Below are 9658 nucleotides of genomic sequence, written 5' to 3' on the forward strand. Positions count from 1 at the left end.
GAGTGCACAGCAGCACTGCCATAACAGGGCTGTCTATAGGAAAGAAGAGCAAAGTCCATGAGTCTTCCAAGAAGGTGCTGTGACCCCCAGGAAATTGAGGGAGAGTGAAGTACCCCTGGGGTCAGCTTGGATGGTGTAGGAAGCTGAAAGGTTTGGGAGCTGCTCTGCCTTGCTCTCACAAAAAATTGATAGCAGAGGCAGAGAAACATCCCATGTCTGAAATATGAGGTTCCAGTGGAAGTTTGAGAGTTTGTTTTTTCTATAAACTAAACTAATGTTCACCCAAACTTGGTGCAATTTATTTAACTTCTTCCCTGCTAAATGTTGACTTTTGCCCATTTAAACTATTTTGGTTTTCGTTTGTTTTTTTTTTAACCTTCTCAGTCAGAAGTGTTGCAAAATGAATCTATGACTACTGCATTGAGGAAAATGCATAGCTTTCTACTTCCCTTTTGTTCTAAAGCATGTAGGAGGATTTTTTGAATTCATGTCCTCCAACAAACTTTCTAAGTATGTTGTACTACTCAAAAGGTTAGCTTGGAAAATTTCTGACTGAAAGGTAAAAACTGTAGAATGCCTTGTATAACTGACATCAAGGGTTTATTACAAAAACAGTTCAATAAGCTTAATTCTTTATGTTGTGGTCCTTGGAGTTTCAGCAGTAATGCAGTCCTCTTGTAGTACTCCATCCCACTCCTGGGCAACATGGAGAAGAAATCATAGATACAAGTTACAGTTGTCTGTATATCTCACATAAAACAGCCAAAAATTAATCCCTAGGATTATGACTGGGAATTAAACAAGGCAATTAGTTCTCATCTCCATCTCTGCTGGAAGTTGCATGTTCTTAAGCACTTAGTTTATCCTCCTGTTTATCATCCGCTGCACTCTGAGTGCAGTGTGGGTGTTATCTTCACATGGCAGAAGGAGAATGGGATCCTTGTGTCTGCCACAGAAACCTGTGCATGATCCCTCTTGTTTATGGGCTATGTGTTTGGAAGACGAGTTGCAGCCTGGTTTCAGATGCCTTAAGGGAAAAGCCTGGGATCTGGATCTAAAACAGACATTCAAGAAAAAAAGCATTTTAAGCATCTTGTTGCCAGGCAAAATTATTTTATTCAGAAATTGGAGCTTTAATGAGGTTTGCAGCATTGAGTGTACTCAATGAACTCACCTTCACAAAACATGCAATAAGCTTTTTGGACTGATTAACTGTAATATATCTGAACCCATGGCTGCAACACTTAACTCCACCCTTTATTAACCTAGAGGTGAGTGAGAAGTTTTTAGTGGATTCTGTGAGTGCTTTTCTCCACAATGGAGATAAAATTACTTTTGTTTTTGTCCTGAACAAGATGCACTATAGTTTTCCAAATGTTTGACTCTTTTCTTCTGTCAAAAAACCCATTATTTAAGTTGTTCCAGCCATGAATAGAAATATTGACAATAAATCACTTTTCAATGAAAACTGTCCATCAAAGTGAATCCTACATCCTTATCCATATATCCTGTAGTTTGTATTGCTTAATGGGGCATAATTGGACCCAAATTCCCTAATGCAACCTGTATATTTTTAGGTTTTTTGAAAAAGTTGTTATTTGCAAACTAATACCTCAAGCTGTATTTCTCTAGTGCTATGCACGAGAATGTCCTATTTAATTTTCTATGCTAATTGTGTGGCTAATTTTCTAGGAGAAATATGACAGTACCTGACTGGTTTTTGTATTCCTGCTAGTGATACTGGAGTAAAAATCCCTGTGTACCTGCTGGAAGAAGGAATGCAAGGAAGATGTGCTTGCTTTTTTAACCTGTTGATTTGCCATGACTTGATATTTCTAGAAGGCCAGATGAACAAGCTGTACCTGCTTTAGGAGAAATTGACATTTTCTTTGTTTACTTGCACCCCAAATTCAAAAAGACATGGAAAATAGTACATGGAAAAAATATACTTTCATGTTTCTTGCCAAATGATTCCTTGAAGAAAGGGTTTCTTAGGCCACTGTAATTTCAAAACCACCCACAGAGAGAAATAGAACCTTTGTGAAAGAAAGCAGTGCATCACTGCTGAGTTAAAGAGAAAGGTCCTAAAAAGAAAATATAATTAAAAAACTTACTGCAAAATGCCACTAGTTCATTTGCCTTCAAATGAAAATATCTTGCAAAATCAAGATGTTTTCTTTGCTTTCTGCTTATAGAAAACTACTTTAAAGGCAAAGAAAAACAAAAGAAGTTAAATTAGCAAATCATACAAAAGACAATCCAAGACATGGAGAATAAAGTTTCATCCCTTTTTTATAGACTGATTGATTTAGCTTCTGATGATTTGTATGAAAAGCAATTTGAAACATGACTTTCATTACTGCCTTGTGCCTTTGATTTCTCTTCTCAACTGTTACTTGCTTATTTGTTTAAGCTATTATGAGTCTGAGTCACTTATGATGTGTGGAGCAACACAGCTGAGCTGACTGGAAATAGTTCCTAAGAGATTTCCCCCTAGATGAAATCAGAATATGTTTCTCCTGACCATAGTGTTCCTTGTGTGGGATCAGCAGAAAACCTGTATTTTAGAGGACATGTTTTTTATACCATGTTGATTCCCATAGAGAGCCAGCTGAACAAGACAGATGAGATTACTCCTCAGAAAATACTAGTTTCTATTGGTTTGGCTCTCTGGGATTTTCTGCCGAGCAAGGATCATGATTTCTCTCCTTCCCTCCCTCTTCTGCATCATCATCTATCTTTCACTTTCTCCTTTTCCCACCACAGCTTCTCCTGGTATAGTACTTGGCCCTTCTCTGCAAGTAGGATACTTGTCCTCTGCATGCCTCACTTTCAAAATTGCACCATGGCAAGCTGAGTGTCTTTTTCCTAATGTCTTTTCTACTCTGTGTTGTGGGTAAAGGGTGTCTATCACTGAACTTTTTAATAACTAGTTAATAAAACAACTGATTATGCATGCTTAATATAGAAAGGACACCAAATATTAAAATATCAGGCAACATTTCTGTTGGAAAAAAAAAAATTATAACTGGCAACCCCTCAGATTATTTCTTCCAGCATGTAGGAGGATGATGGCTCATATGGTACCAGGTCTGTTTTTCCCTCTGACTGCAGAGAACTGAAGTAGTCCTTCCCACCTGATGTTTATTGATCCCTCCAAAGGCTGGCTGCTGGCAGCCAAGTTGTGGTTGTTCCTACCAGCAATCCTGCTCTTGGACATGGTAACAGCAATCACAGAAGGAGAAGATAGGGCAATTTCAGATTCTAAATTTGTAAATTAGCAAAATATTTAAAGTTATGGTGGTGGTTAAAAACTAAGGGGAGTGAGGCAAAATGGGAACTACTGGAAAGGGAAAGTAGGTTTCTGGTTGCAGTGTGTGTAGTGTGTAAGAAATTTCCTTCTCTGCTCCTTCCTTTTTCTTTTAGAGGTGATTTCTAGATTGGAAAATACGTAGATATCTAGAAAGATATCTAGATTGGAAAGACTGGAGATGAGGGAAAAAAGGTGTTCCTCTGGGTGCTCTGGAAACAGCAGAGGTCTGACATCTGCTGGTAAGAGAGTTCTGTATCAACTTCTGGCTTTCTGCTCTGAATTTTGCTATTTTAAAGAAGTTTTTGACCCTTTTGGTTGTTTAAAGTCTGAATTTCATTTTGGTTTTGCAAATTCTACAGAATAAGGGGTGGGAGGTTTCTCACTTAGTAAAAACTATGAATGCCTGGTAGCTGAAGAAGTGTCTTTCTCAGGAGAGAGACCATTCCTTTGTAGAAAATACCCCATATTTTTCCACCTAAAGCTGTTATCTTTCTGACTGAGAAGCAGCTAGAGGTATTGCTCCTGACACCCTCTCTGACATGTTCTTTGGGAGAAAAAGATAGTGCATGTCCTTGATAATTGCTTCATAAGAGCTACATGGAAGGGAAATTCTGCTTGGCTACATGTGGCTTGACTGGAGTGGAGGAAAATTCTCCCTCTTCTCTTTCACTTAAAGTCTGAGGGACAGTCATGTCCCAGGAAAACGAGAAGCATGTTCTTATGGGGATAGCAGAGCCGACCACTTTCACTGGGTAAGTGTGTGATTCTCACAATGATGTCTTAAAACAGATGTGAACATTTAATAGCAAGGGTTAGTAATGCATACCTAGCTCATATAAGTGTTGCTAATACAGACAGTCTAAAAAATTTCTTCATATTTATTGGTGCCCCTATATGCAAAGGAATAGAAAACATCTGTTCCAAACAAGAAAATCCGGATACTGTGTTTGCTACAGGATTCCTGAGCACCGACAAGGTTGAAATTCTGGAGCCAGACCCCTTCATAATTTAACTTAAATTGATATCTCTTTGAATGATGACAGATACAAGTTCATTCTGTAATATTTTATGATAGTATTGTTAGTGGCAAGTTAGAGACATATCATTTTCCCAAACATTTTTAACAATTTCCTGCTTTTTGGGGCAAGTGCCTTATTACTGCATACATTAAAACATCAGAGGGCCTAGCATCTGAGAACAGATGTTTATAGAAACAAAATCAACACTGTGATAATCTTTTCACTCTCTGAAAATCAGTGACAGACAAATATAGAGACAATAAATTTAAATTATGATACATGTTTTTCTGCATTTGGAAACATGGGCTTCAACACATTGCTGGATGTCTGTGAGTAGTGACATAAATTGGAATATAACCTGCCTATCTAAAAGGAAAATTTGACAATGAAAATAAGCTAAAAATAAGTCAGATTATTCTCTTTTCAAAATTGCTTTAACAGTAAGATTAGTTTTTGTAATAAATGCATGATCAATCACTTCTTTGCTTAAGAAGATAAAACTGGTTCTGAAATTTTTAACTGTGATTTTATCTTTTGGCTTGTAGAGCAAAACAATTATCTTAAAATTATTAAATTTAAAAATTAAATTTAAATTTAATTAATTTTAATTTAAAAATTTAAATTTAAAAATTGTTGAAATCAGTTGGAAGCTTTCTTGATTTTAATTGTGTACTGACTTATTTAATGTGATCCTCTTGGGGTTTTTTTGCTCCTGTTCCTTCATTCTATTTTCAATATACATGTAGGAATAGAAGAAGAAATAGGAGGAAGTCTTAGGTGGTATGGCATGACTACCACATGTTTTCCCATGCTCTACCTTCCTTCTGAAATATGAATTTCTGTTCAGATACCTCATATAAAAAATAATATTGAGTTATAATACTTCTGACTTTGCATCCAAACAATAACAGACAGATATTTCTGTCCTTCAGATCACAATATATTTTTTTCTAACAACAGAGGGAGATAGGTGATGGCATTTCAAAAACCAGTATTTGTGGCTCTGTACACAAAAAAATACATCTTATGTCTCACAGCAATTCAAAAATAGCTGATTCTCTGTATACAGAGACAAGGAAACAGAAACACAGGAGAACTGAAGGATTTGTCAGTGGGATTTCTATCCACAGCAGATCGGAAAACAAAATACTTCCTGACTAAGTACTCTGTTATAACCAAAATGTATAACTTCTCCCATTTTTGAATGCTGATGTTTCTGAACTGAAATGTCAAAATCACCATCAGAGAACACTGCAATACATAGATCAGGGTCAGTGGGGAAGGCCATGCCCTTTTGAAAAAAAGATTCACCAAATAAAAGTAACTGGAATGAATTTTGGCTTCTAATGCAGAATTTGGGAATGCATCTGAGCAGTTCTTTTTATGTATTTCTCACAAAATAACCTACTTGTAGTCTCCTCCACACCCAAACAATAACTTCTCAGACCAATGGGAGCAGTATTCCACATTTAAGTATACATATATCAGCTTTAGTTATTCGTTAGTAAAATAAATGCAGAGATGATCTCTCGGTAGGATATGCTGTCTGCTTAGTGTTTTTTCTGATGGCTGGGCATTTTCTTTTATTGTGTCTGTTTCCTCAACTTTTATTCTTCATAATCACAAGAATAGCTGCTCTGTTTTCTCAGCTGAGAAGCAGACTTGCTTGTCTCAACTGCAAAACAGCAAACTGGGGGTAGGACGCTTCTTGCAGATTTAACATGGTCACTGCATTGAATGTGATTTCCTGTTGGCTGATCTTCTCCCCAGGCATGGGAATCTCTCTGGGCTGGCTGCAAAGACAGAATGCTGATGAGTGGCAGGGGTCCGAGTGCTGGGTCAGTGGTAGGGAACAACAGGCCTTCACAACCAGCCCTGCAGCACCAGCAGTCACAAACAGGAAGGAGGCCCATTTTGGGAAGACACCTGCAGTAACAGAAAGTCCATCTATTTGGAAAGCCTTTATACAATACAGAAGGTTTTCCACAAAAGGCAGAAGGGACAAAGAGAATTGCTGATCATTTCCCAGGTAGTGACTGGCAAGACACAAAACACATCCCAGCATTCCTTATCCCCCCCTTTCACCTCCTTGACTGCAGATCTGAGTGTATGTCTGTGCCTCTGGGGTGAGATGAGGCGCCAATGCACATGCACCTGCCTCACGTGCATATAGACAGTGAAACATAAGTGTTGCTTATAAATCCAATTTGCTCGTACCATGGCAAGAGCAAAACAAAAATATAAGATGTAAGGCAGAAGTGGCAGGCCACTGGAAGGCAAGAAAATCACCCCCTGGGACCTGGTTTTGCAGATGGACTGTGAGATGACCAAACACAGGTGGGCTGTCTGCCTGGGTCCCTAGTTTTTGTGCTTTGCATGCAGGTAGTGGTGCTTATAACACAAGTGTAAAACAAGCCTTACTTCTTACTAATTTTTGTTTTTTACTTAGAATATTGGGGGTTTTATCATTAGTATTGTTCTTTAAGTATTCAAAATAAATCAGTTAAATATTAGACAAAAAGATGTTTATTTTCCTTTTTGTCAGTACATGAACATCCCTGCTCTCTTGTGCTCTCTCTTCCTCTCTCTCATTTGTGTTTACATCCTCCCAGACAGTTCTTGTGCTCACAGCTTTCTTTAACAGGACTGTTTTATTCTTTGTAAAATTGAGACTTATAAAAGAAATAAATCTTGCTATTGTTCTCTTGGGGTGCAGCTGTGCTAAACTGCAATCATGGGAGTTGAAACAGGTTTCCTCTCACAATAACACCCGTTTCCTGACACTCTTTCTTAATAACATGAGTGTCTTCAGCTGACCAAGGGGAACAAGAGCTCTCTGCTCAGCACTTCTGAAGCTAAAATTACATTTGTGTAGCACAGAAAAGTTACGCTTATATTACAATATTTAATTTATTTTTTTGCATTGAATAAAGATCCACTAGATCTCTAATTTCTGAGTTAATGCTTCCATTTCCCCCTGCTCCTTCTCTGTCTGAAGTTTCTCCTACTACTGAGACATATTTATGCACAGAGAGCTAACTAATCTAGGCCTTACCACTTACCTCACCTTCTTTGTCTTTTCCCTCAAAGATGAACACAAAAAAGTAGATCAAAACATCTGAGAAAGATGCAAAATACAGTTTGTCAAGTCTCATGAGGATGGAAAAACATGAGACTTCCAGCATATTGAGGCACTTCCTCTGACTTCTGCAAGGAAGAGTGAAATGGGTATCTTTGCATTTCAGATTTTTCCCTTGTAAAAGTTACTGGAGTAGTAGTATGGTGTTAACCTCTCTATGTCCAAACCTTTAGATAAAACATGTGGCTAGATATGTCTGATTTTTATTAGTGATATAAACATAAATGTGATACTATCACTTTGATTGATACCTTAGTGGCTGACAAAAAGATGTCTTTTCCTCTTTTTCTTTTCCTGACATGAATAAATGATGTTTACAGAGCAGCCAAGATATTACAATATTGTTGAAAACAGGAAGGAGTGAGTTCTTCTCACTTTTATTTCAGAAGATGTTGCTACGGAAAGCAGTATCTGCTTTAGATAAGTGTGAAAAGCTGTACAGGAAATGAATCTTTTCAATGTTAATAGTTTTAACCAATAAATTTTCCTTCTTTGTATATAGCAGGGACTTTCAAGCCCTTCAGGAAAACCTGCTTTATAAACACAAAACTGCTTCATGTTTTGTTTGCATCTTCCATGTCTGCCCTGCAAGACCTTATTATTATAACTTTTCCTTTAACACAGGGGAGACCCTGGACCCAGTACTAAGAAAGAAAACATGAAAAGACACTTTTTCTTTTTTTCCTTTTTTCAGGGTAACAAGGTCATGAAAATGACAATCTGCAGGATGCAATGCCTGGGTAAACTGCTGGTGTGGAAGGAGCTGCCAATAGGAAGAACACCTGTAAAGGGCTCTGTACTATCTCATCCTCATTGTGTCTCTCTTACTATACACAAAGAGCACTTTTTGAGGACTGCTGTCACAGACCTTGGCTGCATGTAATTCTTAGGGGCAACAAAACAGATCCAGGCAGAGAGAGTGGGAAGATGATGTCCGTGGTGACATTTGCTTGCTCTGGAGTATTCACAAATGTTGCTATTTATTTAAGCATGGCATTACATGGATTTCCGAGCCTGATTTCAGGAGAATTGGAAGTCTCGGTCCTTGATACACAAAATTTATCCTGCTCAAAAACAATAACCAACAGTGTTTTGAAGGGCTATGACATACTGGAGAAAAATGCCTGGCACTGGAAATCACATGGCCTGACTTCAACTCTTTGTAAAGCTTACTATGAGGTCTTGGGAAAGACATCTAATGTACATTTGATGTGTGTCAAGTTCTTCAGCATGAATAATTGTTTTCAACATCTGTGAACTTCTATGAGATCTACAGTGGAAAAGCACTAGGGAAGCTTGATCTATAACCCTATTCAGAGCCCTCCCGCCAGTCATCCACATGTTTCTGGCATGACTCACTCCTAGCTTTGTCCTTCTTCTACCAGTCTTAAGCAAAGCTGTGTTTTGCCTGAGGTTGAATTGTTTGTGAACGGTTGAGGAAAAAAAATTCAGCTACCCTGTGCTGAAATGTGAGATGAGAGGAAGGAGGAAGAGCCCTAAACAAACAAAAATGAGGGAATGAGTCCTGAGGTTTTTATGTGAACATCTGGTAGTACCAAAGCCACAGGAGGCCAAAGGCTGAATTTCTGATTCTAAGAAAGGACTTAATGAATATAATAAGCAGTACTGATAGTTTCAATGAAAGATTGCTGAGATTTAGCAAAAATGAACATTTGAAAGTCATCATTTTAGTAGTTCTGACTGTAGCAATGTTTTCAATCATGATTTGCCAACTTTCCAGCAGAAGTTCGTATGCTTTGTTCTCGTCTGGATGGCTGATTAGTCTCCTTATTAAAAATACAGAAAGCTAAAACTTCTGCCAATGGTTCCACAAAGCCTCTTGCTGCTATTTTAACTTTGTCCCTGACCTTTACCAAAACATAAGGACAAGGTCACTTATATTAAAATTACCTGAATAAGGGTAAGAAGGTGTTTGTAGGTTTACTGGAAGGTTTGGATCTTTAATTGGTTATTCAATTACTAGCTAATTACTGATTACTTAATGACAGAGAGTTCACTCTCTACCTATGATTTACAACAGAAATGTCTCATTTTACCATAAAGGTGATGTAATACTTTCTCTCCCTTCAAACCACATTATCCGATTTAGACTTAAAATGGAAACAAAAAATGTCTAAAAGTCAAAACCTGCCTTTGCATGCAAACACAACTCCTGAAGTCATATGG

The sequence above is a fragment of the Agelaius phoeniceus genome, chromosome Z (assembly GCF_051311805.1).
Source record: "Agelaius phoeniceus isolate bAgePho1 chromosome Z, bAgePho1.hap1, whole genome shotgun sequence".
In the NCBI taxonomy this organism is placed as follows: domain Eukaryota; kingdom Metazoa; phylum Chordata; class Aves; order Passeriformes; family Icteridae; genus Agelaius; species Agelaius phoeniceus.